General features: G+C 44.2%; 1 long non-coding RNA gene across 1 annotated transcript in view; it reads left to right on the forward strand.

The window, feature by feature from the left end:
• The window catches only part of LOC137218352 (uncharacterized), a 360,832-nt gene that overhangs the window by 62,509 nt on the left and 272,978 nt on the right, over nt 1-25,345 (forward strand). The window lies entirely within an intron of this gene.

Raw genomic sequence — 25,345 nt, forward strand, 5'->3', positions numbered from 1 at the left:
ACTCGCTTTCTTGTGAGCTGGCCGGAACACCGCAGCCTTGCTTCAGGCCCTAGTGTTGTTCCGGCATGGCACGCTGAGCCTTTGTTTAATTCCTCTTCCTGGTGGGAAATGAGAGTTAAATTTGCCCGTCCAGACACCTCCAGCTAGTCTCTCATTGGTTCTCCCTATTCCTGTTCCTTTTCCGCAGAAATTGCAAACCGGGCCAAACAGGAGTTTAAAGGCACTGACTCTCCAAGTGGGGAGAGTTTTAGTAAAGCGTCTGGAATGTTGCACCCGAGTACCAGGGGACGAAAACTGAGACACATTTGAACACGTTTCCCGATCACACGGTGGATCATACTCTAGGTTCCACATGCATGTTTTAGGTGAAGGAAGAATCCCTTAAACCTGGAGAGTTGAGACCCATGGAATGGGTACCATGCAATATGACCTCAAAGGGTCTGCATTTGCTCACCGAACCTCATCAATCCTATCACTGCTGCATTTATGCCGCTGTACACACGCTTGATTCTCTTTCGGAGACATAGAAATCTATAGGTTTTAAGATTCTTACTGGTCAGGTATATTCTTAGGCGTTTAATATGGGGTGTAGAGTCCACTTCGTTGAGCAAGGAGTAGCTCTTGTCTATTACATATTTGGCTTATGGAACAGTATCTGTGCTAATTTCAATCTCTGGTTTTATGCAGCACCCCAACTCACCTTTCCCCTTAAGCAAGCATAAGTTGGTTTTCTAAATTTGAGACCCTGTTCTGTTTTGTAATTCAGTTCCTGTGTAGCCAAGTTTACATTCCGTGTAGTAGTGATATCTTATGATGTTTCTTTTTCTGTGTGACTTATTTCACTTAGAATCATCGTACCTGAATCCACTCATTATGATGCTACTGGCCTGATGATATAGATTTCATTGCTGAGTGATATTGCATTGTACGTAAGTGCCACAAATTCTTTATCCATTTTTCGCTTTCTGTGATATTGGACTTGTACCGTAAACGAGATTCTTGTAAACAGAGCCATCCCAAACTTTGGGGTGGCTGTGCCTTTTTGATTCTAATTTCCCTAAGCTATAGGACCATAAGTGGAAGTGCCCTAGGCTCTGTTGCTGTGTTTTGTAGATGTTTCAGGAAACACCATACACTTCTCCAGAGTGGCTGTTGGCAATTTACATCCCGCCCATCAGCATAACAAGGCTCCCAGTTCTCCATGGCCTGTCCTGCCTTTCTGGATTTTATACATTTTTCAGATGGCCCTTTTGACCGGGGGGCAGTGACACTTCATTGTAGTGCAGATTTCCTTTGCAAGCTTGCTTGGTTGGCCAAAAAGGGCGTATGCGTTTTTTCCTGAATATATTCAGGAAAAAACGCATACGCCCTTTTTGGCCAAGTGCATCATTGTGGACGTTCTGCCTCTTTTCCTATGCTTTACATGCAATTCCAGTCTACCTCCTGAAACCGGTTTCCTGCAATTCTGCCCCGCTTTCAAGTCCTCTTGGCAGCCTTACTTCAATATATTTTTGGACGATAGCTGTCATTTTTAACTCTGCAGGTTTGTGAATTACAGTGCCCCTGAGCTCCTTTCTTCAACTCGCTTTCTTGTGAGCTGGCCGCAAGACCGCAGGATTGCTTCAGGCCCTAGTGTGGTTCCGGCATGGCACGCTGAGCCTTTGGTTAATTCCTCTTCCTGGTGGGAAATGAGAGTTAAATTTGCCCGTCCAGACACCTCCAGCTAGTCTCTCATTGGTTCTCCCTATTCCTGTTCATTTTCCGCAGAAATGGCAAACTGGGCCAAACAGGAGGTTAATGGCACTGACTCTCCAAGTGGGGAGAGTGTTAGTAAAGCGACTGGAATGTTGCACCCGAGTACCAGGGGACGAAAACTGAGACACATTTGAACACGTTTCCCGATCACATGGTGGATCATACTCTGGGTTCCACATGCATGTTTTAGCTGAAGGAAGAATCCCTTAAACCTGGAGAGTTGAGACCCATGGAATGGGTACCATGCAATATGACTTCAAAGGGTCTGCATTTGCTCACCGAACCTCACCAATCCTATCACTGCTGCGTTTATGCCGCTGTACACACGCTTGATTCTCTTTCAGAGACATAGAAATCTATAGGTTTTAAGATTCTTACTGGTCAGGTATATTCTTAGGCGTTTAATATGGGGTGTAGAGTCCACTTCGTTGAGCAAGGAGTAGCTCTTGTCTATTACATATTTGGCTTATGGAACGGTATCTGTGCTAATTTCAATCTCTGGTTTTATGCAGCACCCCAACTCACCTTTCCCCTTAAGCAAGCATAAGTTGGTTTTCTACATTTGAGACCCTGTTCTGTTTTGTAATTCAGTTCCTGTGTAGCCAAGTTTACATTCCGTGTAGTAGTGATATCTTATGATGTTTCTTTTTCTGTGTGACTTATTTCACTTAGAATCATCGTACCTGAATCCACTCATTATGCTGCTACGGGCCTGATGATATACATTTCATTGCTGAGTGATATTGCATTGTACGTAAGTACCACAAATTCTTTATCCATTTTTCGCTTTCTGTGATATTGAACTTGTACCGTAAACGAGGTTCTTGTAAACAGAGCCGTCCCAAACTTTGGGTGGCTGTGTCTTTTTGATTTTAATTTCCCTAAGCTATAGGACCATAAGTGGAAGTGCCCTAGGCTCTGTTGCTTTGTTTTGTAGATGTTTCAGGAAACACCATACACTTCACCAGACTGGCTGTTGGCAATTTACATCCCGCCCATCAGCATAACAAGGCTCCCAGTTCTCCATGGCCTGTCCAGCCTTTCTGGATTTTACACTTTTTTCAGATGGCCCTTTTGACTGGGGGGCAGTGAGACTTCATTGTAGTGCAGATTTCCTTTGCAAGCTTGCTTGGTTGGCCAAAAAGGGCGTATGCGTTTTTTCCTGAATATATTCAGGAAAAAACGCATACGCCCTTTTTGGCCAAGTGCATCATTGTGGACGTTCTGTCTCTTTTCCTATGCTTTACATGCAATTCCAGTCTACCTCCTGAAATCGGATTCCTGTAATTCTGCCCCGCTTTCGAGTCCTCTTGGCAGCCTTATTTCAATATATTTTTGGACGATAGCTGTCATTTATAACTCTGCATGTTTTTGAATTACAGTGCCCCTGAGCTCCTTTCTTCAACTCGCTTTCTTGTGAGCTGGCCGCAACACCGCAGGATTGCTTCAGGCCCTAGTGTGGTTCCGGCATGGAACGCTGAGCCTTTGGTTAATTCCTCTTCCTGGTGGGAAATGAGAGTTAAATTTCCCGTCCAGACACCTCCAGCTAGTCTCTCATTGGTTCTCCCTATTTCTGTTCCTTTTCCGCAGAAATTGCAAACTGGGCCAAACAGGAGTTTAAAGGCACTGACTCTCCAAGTGGGGATAGTTTTAGTAAAGCGTCTGGAATGTTGCACCCGAGTACCAGGGGATGAAAACTGAGACACATTTGAACACGTTTCCCGATCACACGGTGGATCATACTCTGGGTTCCACATGCATGTTTTAGGTGAAGGAAGAATCCCTTAAACCTGGAGAGTTGAGACCCATGGAATGGGTACCATGAAATATGACTTCAAAGGGTCTGCATTTGCTCACCGAACCTCACCAATTCTATCACTGCTGCGTTTATGCCGCTGTACACACGTTTGATTCACTTTTGGAGACATATAAATCCATAGGATTTAAGATTCTTACTAGTCAGGTGTATTCTTAGGCGTTTAATATGAGATGTAGAGTCCACTTCGTTGAGCAAGGAGTAGCTCTTGTCTATTACATATTTGGCTTATGGAACGGTATCTGTGCTAATTTCAATCTCTGGTTTTATGCAGCACCCCAACTCACCTTTCCCCTTAAGCAAGCATAAGTTGGTTTTCTACATTTGAGACCCTGTTCTGTTTTGTAATTCAGTTTCTGTGTAGGCAAGTTTACATTCCTTGTAGTAGTGATATCTTATGATGTTTCTTTTTCTGTGTGACTTATTTCACTTAGAATCATCGTACCTGAATCCACTCATTATGCTGCTACGGGCCTGATGATATAGATTTCATTGCTGAGTGATATTGCATTGTACGTAAGTACCACAAATTCTTTATCCATTTTTCACTTTCTGTGTTATTGAACTTGTACCGTAAACGAGGTTCTTGTAAACAGAGCCATCCCAAACTTTGGGGTGGCTGTGTCTTTTTGATTTTAATTTCCCTAAGCTATAGGACCATAAGTGGAAGTGCCCTAGGCTCTGTTGCTTTGTTTTTTAGATGTTTCAGGAAACACCATACACTTCTCCAGAGTGGCTGTTGGCAATTTACATCCCGCCCATCAGCATAACAAGGCTCCCAGTTCTCCATGGCCTGTCCTGCCTTTCTGGATTTTATACATTTTTCAGATGGCCCTTTTGACCGGGGAGCAGTGACACTTCATTGTAGTGCAGATTTCCTTTGCAAGCTTGCTTGGTTAGCGCAAAAGGGCGTATGCGTTTTTTCCTGAATATATTCAGGAAAAAACGCATACGCCCTTTTTGGCCAAGTGCATCATTGTGGACGTTCTGCCTCTTTTCCTATGCTTTACATGCAATTCCAGTCTACCTCCTGAAATCGGATTCCTGCAATTATGCCCCGCTTTCAAGTCCTCTTGGCAGCCTTACTTCAATATATTTTTGGACGATAGCTGTCATTTATAACTCTGCAGGTTTGTGAATTACAGCGCCCCTGAGCTCCTTTCTTCAACTCGCTTTCTTGTGAGCTGGCCGCAACACCGCAGGATTGCTTCAGGCCCTAGTGTGGTTCCGGCATGGCACGCTGAGCCTTTGGTTAATTCCTCTTCCTGGTGGGAAATGAGAGTTAAATTTGCCCGTCCAGACACCTCCAGCTAGTCTCTCATTGGTTCTCCCTATTCCTGTTCATTTTCCGCAGAAATGGCAAACTGGGCCAAACAGGAGGTTAAAGGCACTGACTCTCCAAGTGGGGAGAGTGTTAGTAAAGCGACTGGAATGTTGCACCCGAGTACCAGGGGACGAAAACTGAGACACATTTGAACACGTTTCCCGATCACATGGTGGATCATACTCTGGGTTCCACATGCATGTTTTAGCTGAAGGAAGAATCCCTTAAACCTGGAGAGTTGAGACCCATGGAATGGGTACCATGCAATATGACCTCAAAGGGTCTGCATTTGCTCACCGAACCTCACCAATCCTATCACTGCTGCGTTTATGCCGCTGTACACACGCTTGATTCTCTTTCAGAGACATAGAAATCTATAGGTTTTAAGATTCTTACTGGTCAGGTATATTCTTAGGCGTTTAATATGGGGTGTAGAGTCCACTTCGTTGAGCAAGGAGTAGCTCTTGTCTATTACATATTTGGCTTATGGAACGGTATCTGTGCTAATTTCAATCTCTGGATTTATGCAGCACCCCAACTCACCTTTCCCCTTAAGCAAGCATAAGTTGGTTTTCTACATTTGAGACCCTGTTCTGTTTTGTAATTCAGTTCCTGTGTAGCCAAGTTTACATTCCGTGTAGTAGTGATATCTTATGATGTTTCTTTTTCTGTGTGACTTATTTCACTTAGAATCATCGTACCTGAATCCACTCATTATGCTGCTACGGGCCTGATGACATACATTTCATTGCTGAGTGATATTGCATTGTACGTAAGTACCACAAATTCTTTATCCATTTTTCGCTTTCTGTGATATTGAACTTGTACCGTAAACGAGGTTCTTGTAAACAGAGCCGTCCCAAACTTTGGGTGGCTGTGTCTTTTTGATTTTAATTTCCCTAAGCTATAGGACCATAAGTTGAAGTGCCCTAGGCTCTGTTGCTTTGTTTTGTAGATGTTTCAGGAAACACCATACACTTCACCAGAGTGGCTGTTGGCAATTTACATCCCGCCCATCAGCATAACAAGGCTCCCAGTTCTCCATGGCCTGTCCGGCCTTTCTGGATTTTACACTTTTTTCAGATGGCCCTTTTGACTGGGGGGCAGTGAGACTTCATTGTAGTGCAGATTTCCATTTCAAGCTTGCTTGGTTGGCCAAAAAGTGCGTATGCGTTTTTTCCTGAATATATTCAGGAAAAAACCCATACTCCCTTTTTGGCCAAGTGCATCATTGTGGACGTTCGGCCTCTTTTCCTATGCTTTACATGCAATTCCAGTCTACCTCCTGAAATCGGATTCCTGCAATTCTACCCCGCTTTCGAGTCCTCTTGGCAGCCTTACTTCAATATATTTTTGGACGATAGCTGTCATTTATAACTCTGCAGGTTTTTGAATTACAGTGCCCCTGAGCTCCTTTCTTCAACTCGTTTTCTTGTGAGCTGGCCGCAACACCGCAGGATTGCTTCAGGCCCTAGTGTGGTTCCGGCATTGCACGCTGAGCCTTTGGTTAATTCCTCTTCCTGGTGGGAAATGAGAGTTAAATTTGCCCGTCCAGACACCTCCAGCTAGTCTCTCATTGGTTCTCCCTATTCCTGTTCATTTTCCGCAGAAATGGCAAACTGGGCCAAACAGGAGTTTAAAGGCACTGACTCTCCAATTGGGAAGAGTGTTTGTAAAGCGTCTGGAATGTTGCACCCAAGTACCAGGGGACGAAACCTGAGACACATTTGAACACGTTTCCCGATCATACGGTAGATCATACTCTGGGTTCCACATGCATGTTTTAGCTGAAGGAAGAATCCCTTAAACCTGGAGAGTTGAGACCCATGGAATGGGTACCATGCAGTATGACTTCAAAGGGTCTGCATTTGCTCACCGAACCTCACCAATCCTATCACTGCTGCGTTTATGCCGCTGTACACATGCTTGATTCTCTTTCGGAGACATATAAATCCATAGGTTTTAAGATTCTTACTAGTCAGGTATATTCTTAGGCGTTTAATATGGGGTGTTGAGTCCACTTCGTTGAGCAAGGAGTAGCTCTTGTCTATTACATATTTGGCTTATGGAACGGTATCTGTGCTAATTTCAATCTCTGGTTTTATGCAGCACCCCAACTCACCTTTCCCCTTAAGCAAGCATAAGTTGGTTTTCTACATTTGAGACCCTGTTCTGTTTTGTAATTCAGTTCCTGTGTAGCCATGTTTACATTCCGTGTAGTAGTGATAACTTATGATGTTTCTTTTTCTGTGTGACTTATTTCACTTAGAATCATCGTACCTGAATCCACTCATTATGCTGCTACGGACCTTATGATATACATTTCATTGCTGAGTGATATTGCATTGTACATAAGTACCACAAATTCTTTATCCAATTTTCGCTTTCTGTGATATTGAACTTGTACCGTAAACGAGGTTCTTATAAACAGAGCCGTCCCAAACATTGGGGTGGCTGTGTCTTTTTGATTTTAATTTCCCTAAGCTATAGGACCATAAGTGGAAGTGCCCTAGGCTCTGTTGCTTTGTTTTTTAGATGTTTCAGGAAACACCATACACTTCTCCAGAGTGGCTGTTGGCAATTTACATCCCGCCCATCAGCATAACAAGGCTCCCAGTTCTCCATGGCCTGTTCAGCCTTTCTGGATTTTACACTTTTTTCAGATGGCCCTTTTGACTGGGGGGCAGTGAGACTTCATTGTAGTGCAGATTTCCTTTGCAAGCTTGCTTGGTTGGCCAAAAAGGGCGTATGCGTTTTTTCCTGAATATATTCAGGAAAAAACGCATACGCCCTTTTTGGCCAAGTGCATCATTGTGGACGTTCTGTCTCTTTTCCTATGCTTTACATGCAATTCCAGTCTACCTCCTGAAATCGGATTCCTGTAATTCTGCCCCGCTTTCGAGTCCTCTTGGCAGCCTTATTTCAATATATTTTTGGACGATAGCTGTCATTTATAACTCTGCATGTTTGTGAATTACAGTGCCCCTGAGCTCCTTTCTTCAACTCGCTTTCTTGTGAGCTGGCCGCAACACCGCAGCATTGCTTCAGGCCCTAGTGTGGTTCCGGCATGGCACGCTGAGCCTTTGGTTAATTCCTCTTCCTGGTGGGAAATGAGAGTTAAATTTGCCCGACCAGACACCTCCAGCTATTCACTCATTGGTTCTCCCTATTCCTGTTCATTTTCTGCAGAAATTGCAAACTTGGCCAAACAGGAGGTTAAAGGCACTGACTCTCCAAGTGGGGAGAGTGTTAGTAAAGCGTCTGGAATGTTGCACCCGAGTACCAGGGGACGGAAGCTGAGACACATTTGAACACGTTTCCCGATCACACGGTGGATCATACTCTGGGTTCCACATGCATGTTTTAGCTGAAGGAAGAATCCCTTAAACCTGGAGAGTTGAGACCCATGGAATGGGTACCATGAAATATGACTTCAAAGGGTCTGCATTTGCTCACCGAACCTCACCAATCCTATCACTGCTGCGTTTATGCCGCTGTACACACGCTTGATTCTCTTTTGGAGACATATAAATCCATAGGATTTAAGATTCTTACTAGTCAGGTGTATTCTTAGGCGTTTAATATGAGATGTAGAGTCCACTTCGTTGAGCAAGGAGTAGCTCTTGTCTATTACATATTTGGCTTATGGAACGGTATCTGTGCTAATTTAAATCTCTGGTTTTATGCAGCACCCCAACTCACCTTTCCCCTTAAGCAAGCATAAGTTGGTTTTCTACATTTGAGACCCTGTTCTGTTTTGTAATTCAGTTTCTGTGTAGGCAAGTTTACATTCCTTGTAGTAGTGATATCTTATGATGTTTCTTTTTCTGTGTGACTTATTTCACTTAGAATCATCGTACCTGAATCCACTCATTATGCTGCTACGGGCCTGATGATATAGATTTCATTGCTGAGTGATATTGCATTGTACGTAAGTACCACAAATTCTTTATCCATTTTTCGCTTTCTGTGATATTGAACTTGTACCGTAAACGAGGTTCTTGTAAACAGAGCGGTCCCAAACTTTGGGGTGGCTGTGTCTTTTTGATTTTAATTTCCCTAAGCTATAGGACCATAAGTGGAAGTGCCCTAGGCTCTGTTGCTTTGTTTTGTAGATGTTTCAGGAAACACCATACACTTCTCCAGAGTGGCTGTTGGCAATTTACATCCCGCCCATCAGCATAACAAGGCTCCCAGTTCTCCATGGCCTGTCCTGCCTTTCTGGATTTTACACTTTTTTCAGATGGCCCTTTTGACCGGGGGGCAGTGAGACATCATTGTAGTGCACATTTCCTTTGCAAGCTTGCTTGGTTGGCCAAAAAGGGCGTAAGCTTTTTTTCCTGAGGAAAAAACGCATATGCCCTTTTTGGCCAAGTGCATCATTGTGGACGTTCTGCCTCTTTTCCTATGCTTTACATGCAATTCCAGTCTACCTCCTGAAATCGGTTTCCTGCAATTCTGCCCCGCTTTCAAGTCCTCTTGGCAGCCTTACTTCAATAGATTTTTGGACGATAGCTGTCATTTATAACTCTGCAGTTTTGTGAATTACAGTGCCCCTGAGCTCCTTTCTTCAACTCGCTTTCTTGTGAGCTGGCCGCAACACCGCAGCATTGCTTCAGGCCCTAGTGTGGTTCCAGCATGGCAGGCTGAGCCTTTGGTTAATTCCTCTTCCTGGTGGGAAATGAGAGATAAATTTGCCCGTCCAGACACCTCCAGCTAGTCTCTCATTGGTTCTCACTATTCCTGTTCACTTTCCGGAGAAATTGAAAACTGGGCCAAACAGGAGGTTAAAGGCACTGACTCTCCAAGTGGGGAGAGTGTTAGTAAAGCGTCTGGAATGTTGCACCCGAGTACCAGGGGACGAAACCTGAGACACATTTGAACACGTTTCCTAATCACACGGTGGATCATACTCTGGGTTCCACATGCATGTTTTAGCTGAAGGAAGAATCCCTTAAACCTGGAGAGTTGAGACCCATGGAATGGGTACCATGCAATATGACTTCAAAGGTTCTGCATTTGCTCACCGAACCTCACCAATCCTATCACTGCTGCGTTTATGCCGCTGTACACACCCTTGTTTCTCTTTTGGAGACATATAAATCAATAGGTTTTAAGATTCTTACTAGTGAGGTATATTCTTAGACGTTTAATATCAGGTGTTGAGTCCACTTCGTTGAGTGATTTGATTTGGCTTATGGAATGGTATCTGTGCTAAATTCAATCTCTGGTTTTATGCAGCACCCCAACTCACCTTTCCCCTTAAGCAAGCATAAGTTGGTTTTCTACATTTGAGACCCTGTTCTGTTTTGTAATTCAGTTCCTGTGTAGCCAAGTTTACATTCCGTGTAGTAGTGATATCTTATGATGTTTCTTTTTCTGTGTGACTTATTTCACTTAGAATCATCGTACCTGAATCCACTCATTATGCTGCTATGGGCCTGATGACATAGATTTCATTGCTGAGTGATATTGCATTGTACGTAAGTAGCACAATTTCTTTATCCATTTTTCGCTTTCTGTGATATTGAACTTGTACCGTAAACGAGGTTCTTGTAAACAGAGCCGTCCCAAACTTTGGGTGGCTGTGTCTTTTTGATTTTTATTTCCCTAAGCTATAGGACCATAAGTGGAAGTGCCCTAGGCTCTGTTGCTTTGTTTCTTAGATGTTTCAGGAAACACCATACACTTCTCCAGAGTGGCTGTTGGCAATTTACATCCCGCCCATCAGCATAACAAGGCTCCCAGTTCTCCATGGCCTGTCCTGCCTTTCTGGGTTTTACACATTTTTCAGATGGCCCTTTTGACTGGGGGGCAGTGAGTCTTCATTGTAATGCAGATTTCCTTTGCAAGCTTGCTTGGTTGGCCCAAAAGGGCGTATGCGTTTTTTCCTGAATATATTCAGGAAAAAATGCATACGCCCTTTTTGGCCAAGTGCATCATTGTGGACGTTCTGTCTCTTTTCCTATGGTTTACATGCAATTCCAGTCTACCTCCTGAAATCGGTTTCCTGCAATTCTGCCCCGCTTTCGAGTCCTCTTGGCAGCCTTACTTCAATATATTTTTGGACGATAGCTGTCATTTATAACTCTGCAGGTTTTTGAATTACAGTGCCCCTGAGCTGCTTTCTTCAACTCGCTTTCTGGTGAGCTGGCCGCAACACCGCAGCATTGCTTCAGGCCCTAGTGTGGTTCCGGCATGGCACGCTGAGCCTTTGGTTAATTCCTCTTCCTGGTGGGAAATGAGAGTTAAATTTGCCCGTCCAGACACCTCCAGCTAGTCTCTCATTGGTTCTCCCTATTCCTGTTCATTTTCCGCAGAAATGGCAAACTGGGCCAAACAGGAGGTTAAAGGCACTGACTCTCCAAGTGGGGAGAGTGTTAGTAAAGTGACTGGAATGTTGCACCCGAGTACGAGGGGACGAAAACTGAGACACATTTGAACACGTTTCCCGATCACACGGTGGATCATACTCTGGGTTCCACATGCATGTTTTAGCTGAAGGAAGAATCCCTTAAACCTGGGGAGTTGAGACCCATGGAATGGGTACCATGCAATATGACCTCAAAGGGTCTGCATTTGCTCACCGAACCTCACCAATCCTATCACTGCTGCGTTTATGCCGCTGTACACACGCTTGATTCTCTTTCGGAGACATAGAAATCCATAGGTTTTAAGATTCTTACTAGTCAGGTATATTCTTAGTCGTTTAATATGGGGTGTAGAGTCCACTTCGTTGAGCAAGGAGTAGCTCTTGTCTATTACATATTTGGCTTATGGAACGGTATTTGTGCTAATTTCAATCTCTGGTTTTATGCAGCACCCCAACTCACCTTTCCCCTTAAGCAAGCATAAGTTGGTTTTCTACATTTGAGACCCTGTTCTGTTTTGTAATTCAGTTCCTGTGTAGCCAAGTTTACATTCCGTGTAGTAGTGATATCTTATGATGTTTCTTTTTCTGTGTGACTTATTTCACTTAGAATCATCGTACCTGAATCCACTCATTATGCTGCTATGGGCCTGATGACATAGATTTCATTGCTGAGTGATATTGCATTGTACGTAAGTACCACAACTTCTTTATCCATTTTTCACTTTCTGTGATATTGAACTTGTACTGTAAACGAGGTTCTTGTAAACAGAGCCGTCCCAAACTTTGGGGTGGCTGTGTTTTTGATTTTAATTTCCCTAAGCTATAGGACCATAAGTGGAAGTGCCCTAGGCTCTGTTGCTTTGTTTTTTAGATGTTTCAGGAAACACCATACACTTCTCCAGAGTGGCTGTTGGCAATTTACATCCCGCCCATCAGCATAACCAGGCTCCCAGTTCTCCATGGCCTGTTCGGCCTTTCTGGATTTTACACTTTTTTCAGATGGCCCTTTTGACTGGGGGGCAGTGAGACTTCATTGTAGTGCAGATTTCCTTTGCAAGCTTGCTTGGTTGGCCAAAAAGGGCGTATGCATTTTTTCCTGAATATATTCAGGAAAAAACGCATACCCCCTTTTTGGCCAAGTGCATCATTGTGGACGTTCTGTCTCTTTTCCTATGCTTTACATGCAATTCCAGTCTACCTCCTGAAATCGGATTCCTGTAATTCTGCCCCGCTTTCGAGTCCTCTTGGCAGCCTTATTTCAATATATTTTTGGACGATAGCTGTCATTTATAACTCTGCATGTTTGTGAATTACAGTGCCCCTGAGCTCCTTTCTTCAACTCGCTTTCTTGTGAGCTGGCCGCAACCCCGCAGCATTGCTTCAGGCCCTAGTGTGGTTCCGGCATGGCACGCTGAGCCTTTGGTTAATTCCTCTTCCTGGTGGGAAATGAGAGTTAAATTTGCCCGTCCAGACACCTCCAGCTATTCACTCATTGGTTCTCCCTATTCCTGTTCATTTTCTGCAGAAATTGCAAACTTGGCCAAACAGGAGGTTAAAGGCACTGACTCTCCAAGTGGGGAGAGTGTTAGTAAAGCGTCTGGAATGTTGCACCCGAGTACCAGGGGACGGAACCTGAGACACATTTGAACACGTTTCCCGATCACACGGTGGATCATACTCCGTGTTCCACATGCATGTTTTAGCTGAAGGAAGAATCCCTTAAACCTGGAGAGTTGAGACCCATGGAATGGGTACCATGCAATATGACTTCAAAGGTTCTGCATTGGCTCACCGAACCTCACCAATCCTATCACTGCTGCGCTTATGCCACTGTACACACGCTTGATTCTCTTTCGGAGACATATAAATCCATAGGTTTTAAGATTCTTACTAGTCAGGTATATTCTTAGACGTTTAATATGGTGTGTTGAGTCCACTTCACTGAGCAAGGAGTAGCTGTTGTCTATTACATGTTTGGCTTATGGAATGGTATCTGTGCTAATTTCAGTCTCTGGTTTTATACAGCACCCCAACTCACCTTTCCCCTTAAGCAAGCATAAGTTGGTTTTCTACATTTGAGACCCTGTTCTGTTTTGTAATTCAGTTCCTGTGTAGCCATGTTTACATTCCGTGTAGTAGTGATATCTTATGATGTTTCTTTTTCTGTGTGACTTATTTCACTTAGAATCATCGTACCTGAATCCACTCATTATGCTGCTACGGGCCTGATGATATAGATTTCATTGCTGAGTGATATTGCATTGTACGTAAGTACCACAAATTCTTTATCCATTTTTCGCTTTCTGTGATATTGAACTTGTACCGTAAACGAGGTTCTTGTAAACAGAGCCGTCCCAAACTTTGGGGTGGCTGTGTCTTTTTGATTTTAATTTCCCTAAGCTATAGGACCATAAGTGGAAGTGCCCTAGGCTCTGTTGCTTTGTTTTGTAGATGTTTCAGGAAACACCATACACTTCTCCAGAGTGGCTGTTGGCAATTTACATCCCGCCCATCAGCATAACAAGGCTCCCAGTTCTCCATGGCCTGTCCTGCCTTTCTGGATTTTACACTTTTTTCAGATGGCCCTTTTGACCGGGGGGCAGTGAGACATCATTGTAGTGCACATTTCCTTTGCAAGCTTGCTTGGTTGGCAAAAAAGGGCGTAAGCTTTTTTTCCTGAGGAAAAAACGCATATGCCCTTTTTGGCCAAGTGCATCATTGTGGACGTTCTGCCTCTTTTCCTATGCTTTACATGCAATTCCAGTCTACCTCCTGAAATCGGTTTCCTGCAATTCTGCCCCGCTTTCAAGTCCTCTTGGCAGCCTTACTTCAATAGATTTTTGGACGATAGCTGTCATTTATAACTCTGCAGTTTTGTGAATTACAGTGCCCCTGAGCTCCTTTCTTCAACTCGCTTTCTTGTGAGCTGGCCGCAACACCGCAGCATTGCTTCAGGCCCTAGTGTGGTTCCAGCATGGCAGCCTGAGCCTTTGGTTAATTCCTCTTCCTGGTGGGAAATGAGAGATAAATTTGCCTGTCCAGACACCTCCAGCTAGTCTCTCATTGGTTCTCACTATTCCTGTTCACTTTCCGGAGAAATTGAAAACTGGGCCAAACAGGAGGTTAAAGGCACTGACTCTCCAAGTGGGGAGAGTGTTAGTAAAGCGTCTGGAATGTTGCACCCGAGTACCAGGGGACGAAACCTGAGACACATTTGAACACGTTTCCTGATCACAAGGTGGATCATACTCTGGGTTCCACATGCATGTTTTAGCTGAAGGAAGAATCCCTTAAACCTGGAGAGTTGAGACCCATGGAATGGGTACCATGCAATATGACTTCAAAGGGTCTGCATTTGCTCACCGAACCTCACCAATCCTATCAGTGCTGCGTTTATGCCGCTGTACACACGCTTGATTCTCTTTCGGAGACATATAAATCCATAAGTTTTAAGATTCTTACTAGTCAAGTATATTCTTAGTGGTTTAATATGGGGTGTTAAGTCCAAATCGTTGAGCAAGGAGTAGCTCTTGTCTATTACATATTTGGCTTATGGAGCGGTATCTGTGCTAATTTCAATCTCTGGTTTTATGCAGCACCCCAACTCACCTTTCCCCTTAAGCAAGCATAAGTTGCTTTTCTACATTTGAGACCCTGTTCTGTTTTGTAATTCAGTTCCTGTGTAGCCAAGTTTACATTCCGTGTAGTAGTGATATCTTATGATGTTTCTTTTTCTGTGTGACTTATTTCACTTAGAATCATCGTACCTGAATCCACTCATTATGCTGCTATGGGCCTGATGACATAGATTTCATTGCTGAGTGATATTTCATTGTACATAAGTACCACAACTTCTTTATCCATTTTTCGCTTTCTGCGATATTGAACTTGTACCGTAAACGAGGTTCTTGTAAACAGTGCCGTCCCAAACTTTGGGGTGGCTGTGTCTTTTTGATTTTAATTTCCCTAAGCTATAGGACCATAAGTGGAAGTGCCCTAGGCTCTGTTGCTTTGTTTTTTAGATGTTTCAGGAAACACCATACACTTCTCCAGAGTGGCTGTTGGCAATTTACATCCCGCCCACCAGCATAACAAGGCTCCCAGTTCTCCATGGCCTGTCCTGCCTTTCTGGATTTTACACTTTTTTCAGATGGCCCTTTTGACCGGGGGGAAGTGAGACTTCATTGTAGTGCAGATTTCCTTTGCAATCTTGCTTGGTTGGGCAGAAAGTGCATATGCGTTTTTTCCTGAATATATTCAGGAAGAAACGCATGCGCCCTTTTTGGCCAAGTGCTTCATTGTCGACGTTCTGAGTCTTTTCATATGTTGTCAATGCAATTCTAGTCTACCTCTTGAAATCGTTTTCCTGCAATTCTGCCTTGCTGTCAGTGCCTCTTCATAGCCTTACCTCAATATACTTTTGGAAAATAGTTGGCCTTTATAACTCTGCAGGTTTTTGAATTGCAATGGCCCTTAGCTCCATTTTTCAGCTCTTATTTTTGTGATCTTGCCTCATATCCACAGGATTTTTTCATGCCCTCTTCTTCTTCTGGGGCGCCTTGTTCTGCCTTTGGTTAATTCTTCTTCCTGATGTGAAATTAGAGTGACATGTGCCCATTGAAACCGCTACAGCTATTTTCTCACTGGTTCCCCCTATTCCCATTCATCCTCCGCACTAACTGCAGACTGTGCGATACCGGAACTTAAAGGCATTGACTCTCCATGTGGGGATGTTGTTAGTAAAGTGGCTGGAATGTTGATCCGGAGCCCCAGGAGAGGAAAATGAGGTGCGTTTTAGAAACCTTTCCCGATCATATGGTATACCATCCGTTGGATTTCCCATGCATGGTTTAGCTGTAGAAAGATTCCCTTCAACCTGGAGTGTTGGGACCCTTGGAATGAGTAGCATGAAGTATTGCATTAAACTTTTGGCAGTTGCTCACCAAAGCTCACCAATCCTCTCAGCCCCAAGTGTCCAGCCTTATGTCTTATCCAGCTGTGGGTTTATATGTGGTCATTCCAGGTTGCATCACAGCCCCTGAGCGAATTTTGTAAGAATTTTTCTCTCTTTCATTGTTTCTGCGTTTTGGTTTTAAAATTTATTTCTATAATGGGGTTTAGCTCATTTTCACTGCTGTGTTTGGCCACTCTGCACACACTTGATTCCCTTATGGAGATATATCAATACATGGGTTTTAAGATTCTTATTACTCAGATATATTTCTCTGCGGTGTATAGGGTGTGTTGAGGCCAGTTCATTGAGCAAGGTGTAGATCTTGTCTAATACCTATTTGGTTTATTGAACGGTATCTGTGCTAATTTCAAACTCTGGTTTTATGCATCACCCCACCTCTCCTTTCCCCTTAAGCTGACATAAGTGTGTTTTCTAAATGTGAGACACTGTTCTGTTTTGTAATTCATTTTTTGTGCAGCCATATTTATCCTCCCTCTATAAGTGATATCTTATGATATGTTTCTTTTTCTGTTTGACTTATTTCAAGTAGTATTATCGGACCTAAATCCACTCTTTATCCTTCTACTAGCCTTATTACATTGATTTCATGGTGAAGAGATATTCCATTGTACATAAGTACCACATTTTCTTTATCCATTGTTCTCTTTCCTGGGATATTTAAGGTGTACTGAAGTTGAGGTTCTTGTAAACAGAGTAGCCCTAAACTGTGGTGTGCTTGTGTCTTGTTGATTTTTAGACTTCCCTAGATATACTTCCGTGATTGGAAGTGCCCTATGCTCTGTAGCTCTGTTTTTTAGATGATTTAGGAACCACCATACACTTCTCCAGAGTGGCTCTCGGCAGTTCACACACTGTCCATCAGCGTATAAAGGCTCCCTGTTCTCCATGGCCTGTCCTGCATTTCTGGTTTTTACAATTTTTTCGGATGGCCCTTTTGACCGGTGGGAAATGAGACTTCTTTGTTGTGCACATTTGCATTGCTTGCTTGCTTGGTTGCCCATAAAGTGTGTATGCGTTTTTTGCTGGATATATTCAGGAAAAAACGCATACTCCCTTATGGGCCAACTGCATCATTGTCGAAATTCTGCCGCTTTTCATGTGCTTTAAAGACGAGTCCAATCTATCTCTTGAAATCTGTTTCTTGCAATTCTGTCTTGCATTCAGATCCTCTTCTTTGCCTTACCTCAACATATTTTGGGACGTTAGTTTTCATTTATAACTCTGCAGGTTTGTGAATTGCAGTGACCCTGAGCTCCATTTTTTAAGTTGCTCTTTTGTGAGCTGGCCTCAAAGCTGCAGGATTGCTTCAGGCCCTATTTTGGCTCCGGCGAGGCGGGCTGAGCCTTTTTTTTAATTCTTATTCTTAATGGGAAATTAGAGTGACATGTGCCCGTCCAAACCCCTACAACTATTCTCTCATTGGTTCCCCCTCTTCCCGTTCATCCTCCTCACAATTTGCAAAATGTGTGAAACAGAAGTTTAAATGTGCTGATTCTCTAAGTGGGGAGATTCTAAGTAACGTGGCTGGAATGATGAACAGGAGCACCAGGAGAGGATAAATGAGGTGCATTTTAGACACATCTCCCGATCACATGGTGTACAGTCCTCTGGGTTTTCCATGCATGTTTTCGCTGTAGGAAGATCCCTTGAACCTGCAGATTTGGGACCCATTGAATGGGTACCAGGTAGTATTACTTTAAAGGGTGTGCATTTCCTCACCCAACCTCACATTTCTCTTAGCACGAACAGTTTCCAGCCCTATGTCTCATCCTGCTGTGGGTCTAGATGTGTTCAATCCATGTTGCATCACCATCCCTGAGGAAAAGTTGTAAGAGGTTTTCTCTTTCTCTCTGTCGTTTATTTTTTTCAATTTATTACTATATTGGTTACAGCTGATTTTCAAAGCTCTGTTTCTTGCTGCTGTACATCCACTTGATTCACATACAGAGAGACATCAATAAATTCTTTTTCAGATTCTTACCAGTCATATATATTCTTTTCCGGTGACTTGAGTGTGCTGAGTGCAGTTCTTTTAGCTACCGTGTAGGCCTTGTTGATTATCAGTTTGGTATTTGGAATGGTATCTTTGCTAATTTCAACCTCCTGGATGATGCCTCACCCCTCCCCACCTTTCCCGTTTAGCAGCCTTACGCGTGTTGTCTACATATTTGACTATGTTTTTGTTTTGTAATTTATTTCATGTGTAGCCATTTTGGATTCCACCTTTAAGTGATATCTTATGATATGTGTCTTTTTCTTTTTGAGTTATGTCACTTAGAATGATCATACGTAACTCCTCCGGAGTTGTTACAACTGGCCATATTTCATTGACTTCCAGGCTGAGTAATATTCCACTCTACATAAGTACCACATCTCTATCCATTTTTTCCCTCCAGAGACATTTAAGTTATATCCTAGTCGAGGATCTTTTAAACAGAGAGGCAGTAAACATTGGGGTGCCTGTGTCCTCTCGATTTTTGTTTTTCCCAAGACATACGCCCATGAGTGCAAGTGCCCTATGCTCTGTAGCTCATTTTTTAGATGCTTTAGTAAACACAATACACTTCTCCAGAATGGCCATTGGCAATATACATTTCCACTATAAGCCTCACAGGGCTCCCTCTTCTCCTTGCCCTGTCCTGCATTTCTGGTGTTTACACTTTATGAGGATGGCTCTTCTGACTGATGCGAAGTGATATCTTTTGTAGTATTGATTTCCAGTGCCCACCTGTTTGGTTGGCTAAAAAAGTGTATGCCCTTTTCTTGAATATATACAGAAAAAAACGCATACAGCCTTTTTGGCCAACTGCAATGTTGGCAATGTTCAGCCCCTTTTCTTGTGCTTAATGGTGAGTCCTTTCTACCTCCTCAAATCCCTTTCCTGCCATTCTCCCTTGCTTACCAATCCTTTTCTCTGACTTTCCTCAAGACATTTTTCAGTGATAGATATTTTCAACTCTGCAGTTTCGTGAATTTTACTGCCCGAGTTCCATTGTTCAACTTGTGTTTATGGGAACTGGCCACAAAGCAGTGGGATTTCCTCAAACCCTATACTGTTTCCATGGGCAACCCTAGCCTTTGGTCAATTCGTCTTCCTGATTGGAAATTAGAGTGACATGTGCCTGTCTGAACACCTAGGACTTGTCTCTCATTGTTCCTCATCCTTCCGCTTCATCCTCTGGACAAATTCCAAACTGTATGCAACAGGATGTTGACAGTGCTGACATCTCCAAGTGGGGAGACTGTTAGTAAAGACGCTGGAGGGGTGAACCCGAGCACCAGGAGATGAGGAGATGAGATGCCTTTTCCAAACTCTTCCCGATCAGACGGTATACCATCCTCTGTGTGTGACAAACATGTTTTAGCAGTAGGAAGAGTCCCATTCATGTAAGGAGAACACCAGGGCTTTTTCAAAATCAGTGTCTCCCTGAAACCCAAACTGGGGAATTTTTTAAGCTACGGCTACACATATGTTCATTAAGGGCCTTGGGAAGTAGGCAGAGTCCAAACTTTAGATGATTGAAGTCTTCAGGGTCAGAAGCACTCACCACTGGCTTCCCTTAGGTTACACTTTAACTGTCATTGATAGATGATGTCAATAAAAATATCTATTCTTTTTCCGATTATTTCCCCTTATAGGTTATTGCAAAATATTGAGTGTAGTTCCCTGTGCTATACAGTGGTTCCTTGTTGATGATCTATTTTATACATAGCACTGTGTATGTGTTAATTCCAAACTGTTAATTTATCCCTCCTCCCACCTTTCCCCTTTGGTAATAATAAATTATAAGATTTTATACTTCTCAGAAATGGGGGAGCTGAAAGAGAGGTATCATTTTCAATGGAAAAGCATTTAAAACAAGATTGAAGCTTTAACCAAGATTATTAGATGTACATCCTTGGAAAGAAATCACTTCATTTCTCTAATATTGACCTGACAAATAAGACAAACCTTTTCACTGAACTTGCTTATAATAAAGTGATGGAAATATCAAATGGAAGTGTTAGAAACATCTTATTTTACCCGAACCTTATAAACTGTTCTATGTTAACTACAGTTTGGCTCACACATCTGTTCATTGAAGTTACAATAGTCTCAATTTCTGTTACTGATCCTCCAGAGTGGACCCCAACAAGTGTCCCCCTGCCCAGTGTCATTGGGGCCAACAGATCGAGACTGAGTTTGGTTCACAAGCAAAGGAAACTTTATATTTTGATCAGAGAATGGAGAGGTGAGAGCATGCACTACCCCGTGGGCTGTGGGCTGGGCTGCTGTGTAGAGATCCTGTCAGAGTCAGTGGGAGGGAGGGGGCGGAGCTCTCAAGGGCCGGGTTGGCTGCAGCTCAGGCTCTATATCTCGGAGTCTGCACTGGGCCCCAGGAGCTGAGGTGTCGACCCAGCCATTCTGCACTAGGAAATCTGGTCTGAAGTGCCGGGTGTGGAACCTCTGCATGCGGGACCCTAGGAGCACGTGAAATTAGACAAAGCACAAAGGATAAAAAAGGTCAGACTTGACTTTATTGCCCAGATTCTATTTTTATCTCCCAGGGATTTTTAATGGGCTTTGCTGGGGACAAACCCCTCCTCTGCCTTTTGTCCCGTTCCTCATTCTTGGAGTGCTGAGGGTGCAGACCCTTCTTCTGTAACTGCTGAGTGCTGAGTTGGGAGCCCTCATACCAGGGGGCGAGGGTCAGAACTTCTCCCCAGCAGCCTCCAGGTGACGTTGATTGGCCCCAGGACCCCTGCCTCCCTGCTCGTCTGCCTGAGCACCAGCATTGGAAGTGTTATAGATTCTAATGACCTTTAAGGGTCCAGGAAAGAGATGTGCAGAGACGCTGTGGGGGCAGGTTTCACCCTGCCCCACATTTGTTCGGCCACCTTAGGCTGACCGTTTCTGCCAGCCTAGATGCTCTGACCAGTAGTCTGCTCTTTCTTCAATTAGGCCCCTGAATTAACGTAAAAACAGCACCAGGTGTCAGAGCCCTGCCCGCTCAACTCCCAGACAGTCCAGGGTCAGTGGTGATCAAGGACCATGATGGCCACTGAGTCAACAGCCTTTTGAAGTAAACAGGAGTCCAGCCGGTCTTATTGACCACCATCATCACGGTGTCTGTAGGCTTTTCTATGGTGACAGTGTGATATACGTTTCCCCCACCAAGATTATTAGCTCCCCTCCGGGTGCAGTAAGTCCTGCAAGCAGTAGTCTACTCCTTCGGGACACACTATTGTTGTTTTATGAGAGAAACTCCAGGTCAAGTGATGTTCACACGAGTCGTCATGGTGCCCTGTTGCCCCCGGTTATCTCTCTGGATGTTGGAGTTGGAGGGCCTCCTCACTCGAGGTCGGTGTGCCCACAGAGCGAACCCTGCAACTTCAGGGCATGGTTGGTGATTAGGATCAGCACGTGGGGTCCTTTTCCCTTAGGAGGGAGGTGGCCTTTTGGGCTGCTGATTTCCAGGTTTTTAGATACCGCCAGTATCTTGGCCAGATGTGGCAGTGGGCCAAGCCCCTTGGTGACTCTATTTTATCCTACCTGGATGGCATTCTTGCGTTGTTCCATTTCAAGTGGTCCCAGTTTTTGCACTAATTCTCCAATGGCGACTCACCTTTCACCGGGAATGGAAAGGTCAAAGGGTTTAGCTCAATTAGGGAGTTCCAGGGCAAGGGTCTGAATTGACTGCTCTTTCCATTCTTGAAAGGCCACTTCTGGATTCTGTTCAAAAGGATCATCATCTTTTCCTTTCAGTGTTTCATATAGAGGCCCAGCTAGTAGACTGTAGTTAGGGATCCAGAAGCAGCAAACCCTGGCCTCCCCAGGAACCCCTAAGCTGTCTTCTAGTTTTAGAAAGGGGTAAGGCTGCAAATGGTTTCTTCCCTTTCCTGGGATGGGCTTCTCCGACCTTGTGTGAGAATGAAGCCCAGGCAGGTCACCGCAGTCTGTGATATTTGAGCTTTTTCTTGGACAACTTCTATCCTTTATTGGCTTGGTAGTTCAGAGGCCTCCTTAGTAGGGCTGGCGATCAGAATGTCGTCTGCATATTGAAGGAGGGTTTCCTTTTCTAGAGGTAGAACTTTTCGGTCTTTAGCTAAGCTTTCCCCAAAGATGGTGTGGGAATTTTTGAACCCTTGGGGCAAGACGGCCCGGAAGTATTGTTTTAGTTGTATGTTGAGTCCTGCCACTCACAAGCCAAAATTTCTTGTGACTCTGGGACTAATGGAATACAAAAGAAGGCATCATTGAAGACTAATACAGAATACCATGTCCTGGTGGTTGGTAGAATGACCAGCAGGGTGTAGGAAATGGAGCAACTGGAGGTATATCCTCGGTGGCTTCACTGACTGTCCTGACATCCTTTACCAGGTCCCCAGCAGCCCATGGGGCTCTCGTGGTCAGGCCAATCCCAGGATATGGAGCTCTCCTGGGCAGGTACCCCACCCCCAACCCAGCCCACGGGGCTCTCATGGTCAGGCCTCTCCCAGGATACAGAGCTACCCTTGCAGGTACCGTGGCAGGGCTGGGCACACAGGAACTGTGCACATAGCCCTCATTGAAGAGAACCCCCATCTCACCTGTCGCTCAGAGCTGACACAGAGCACCTCAGAGCAGGACTTGAACTAACAAACAGCAGCTCCAACAGGTCTGTGACCCTGGACATCACTCTGTGTGGCCTCCCTCCACTTGGTCTTCCAGAGACTTCCACTGCACCTGGGGCACCAAGCCTCTGTCTCCAACCACCACCCACCCCTCCTCTCCCTGACTCCTGGGTTCCTCTCATTAGGAGAGGGTTTTCTTGAAGTTGTCTCCCACTCATGGGCCAGATAAAATGATTAGAAAACAAGCCAAAGCTGCAGCCCCTTGTCTATCCTGACTCTCAGGAGCCCACACCTGTTCCTTGGACCTGGCCGGTTCAGCAAGTTCCATTTTCTACAACTGTGAGCCCCTGAGGGGTGATGATTGGCTGACCTGGGCAGCCTTACCATGCCGGCCAGCCCTCCCCAGGTGTGCCTGGGTTGAGATCAATATAAATACCACTCCAGGCAGCAAGAGCCCCTGCAGCTGTGCCTGACGCCATTTTCTCTGCCTTGTCAGCAGTCTCGGGGCTGGGCTGGTGGGAAGGAGTGAGAGGCCACGGCTTTGTGGGTGGCCCAGTGTGAGTGGGGCTCTGCTGGACTTTCTGCAGCAGTTGCCAGGCTGCCACCTGCTAAAGAAGAGGATGTGTCACCCATACCTGCTGCTGGAATTTCTCCCTGGGCAGAGGTGAGGAAGGAAAAAAGCAGTGGGGGCAGGGACAGGACGGGTATCTCAGGCAGGGAAATGGAAATCTTCCAGAAGAGCACCCAGGGCCAGGACCATCCTGGCTGGCCTGCAGGCACCAAGTCAGCTGGCATGCTGTCACTCGTGTGGCTCCATGGCCCTTCCTCTAGGCTTTCAAGTCCTTGTATATATTCAGGTGTTTTACCTGGGAAGGGTGGGAACAGTTCAGCAGCAACTGACCTGGGGCTCAGCTCACGTTCACTCACAGATGCCTCGGCACGGTGCCCCAGCTTTGCAATGAGTACGCTTGTTGTGTGGGGGCTGCTGGCTGAATGGGAGACGATTCCCCACCACTGACCAACTTCAGAATTGTTTACAACTGGAGCAAGTGCCCTGATACGGTTTTCCTCTGAGTAACTGGTGGGTTCTGTTTTTTTTTTTCTCTTTTTCGTTTTTGGTTCAAGGTAGATTTTATTCCTCTTTTTTGTATTTACAGATATAAGCATGGAAATAATTTATTCATATAAATACATGTATGTGAAGGGAATAATTGTTTTTTCTGTTTTATTTTTTAAATTTTATTTCTTTTTAATTTTGAATTTTATTTTATATTTTTATACAGCAGGTTCTTATTGGTTATCTATTTTATACATATAAATGTTTACATGCCAATCCCAATCTCTCAGCTCCTCCCACCACCACCCCCCCAAGAGCTTTCCCCCCTTGTTGTCCATATGATTGTTGTGTACATCTATTGCTCTATTTATGCCTTGCAAAACGGTTAATCTGTACAGTTTTTCTAGGTTCCACATATATGCATGAATATACAAGATTTGTTTTTCTCTTTCTGACTTACTTCACTCTGTATGACAGTCTCTAGATCCATCGACGTCTCTACAAATGACCCAATTTCATTCCTTTCATGGCTTAGTAATATTCCATTTTATATATGTACCACATCTTTATGCATTCGTCTGTCTGTGGGCATTTAGGTTGCTTCCATTACCTCGATATTGTAAATAGTGATGCAATGAACATTGCGGTGAATGTCTCTTTTTGATTTATGGTTTTGTCTGGGTATATGTCCAGTACTGGGATTGCTGTATCATATGGTAATTCTATTATTAGTTTCTTAAGACTCCATATTGTTCTCCATAGTGACTGTATCAATTTATATTCCCAACAATAGTGGAAGAAGCTTCCTTTTCCCCACACCCTTTCCAGCAATTGTTGTTTGTAGATTTTCAGATGATGCCCATTCTAACAGGTGTGAGGTGATACCTCATTGTTGAGTCCATTTCGTTGAGCAAGGGGTAGGTCTTGTCTATTACATATTTGGCTTATGGAACGGTATCTGTGTTAATTTCAAACTCTGGTTTTATACAGAACCCCAACTCACCTTTCCCCTTAAGCAAGCATAAGTTGGTTTTCTAAACTTGAGACCCTGTTCTGTTTTGTAATTCAGTTCATGCTACGGGCCTGATGATATAGATTTCATTGCTGAGTGATATTGCATTGTACGTAAGTACCACAAATTCTTTATCCATTTTTCACCTTCTGTGATATTGAATTTGTACTGTAAATGAGGTTCTTGTAAACAGAGCCGTCCCAAACTTTGGGGTGGCTGTGTCTTTTTGATTTTAATTTCCCTAAGCTATAGGACCATAAGTGGAAGTGCCCTAGGCTCTGTTGCTTTGTTTTTTAGATGTTTCAGGAAACACCATACACTTCTCCAGAGTGTCTGTTGGCAATTTACATCCCGCCCATCAGCATAACAAGGCTCCCAGTTCTCCATGGCCTGTCCTGCCTTTCTGGATTTTACACTTTTTTCAGATGGCCCTTTTGAC

Source organism: Pseudorca crassidens, unplaced genomic scaffold, assembly GCF_039906515.1.
Source record: "Pseudorca crassidens isolate mPseCra1 unplaced genomic scaffold, mPseCra1.hap1 Scaffold_90, whole genome shotgun sequence".
NCBI lineage: Eukaryota > Metazoa > Chordata > Mammalia > Artiodactyla > Delphinidae > Pseudorca > Pseudorca crassidens.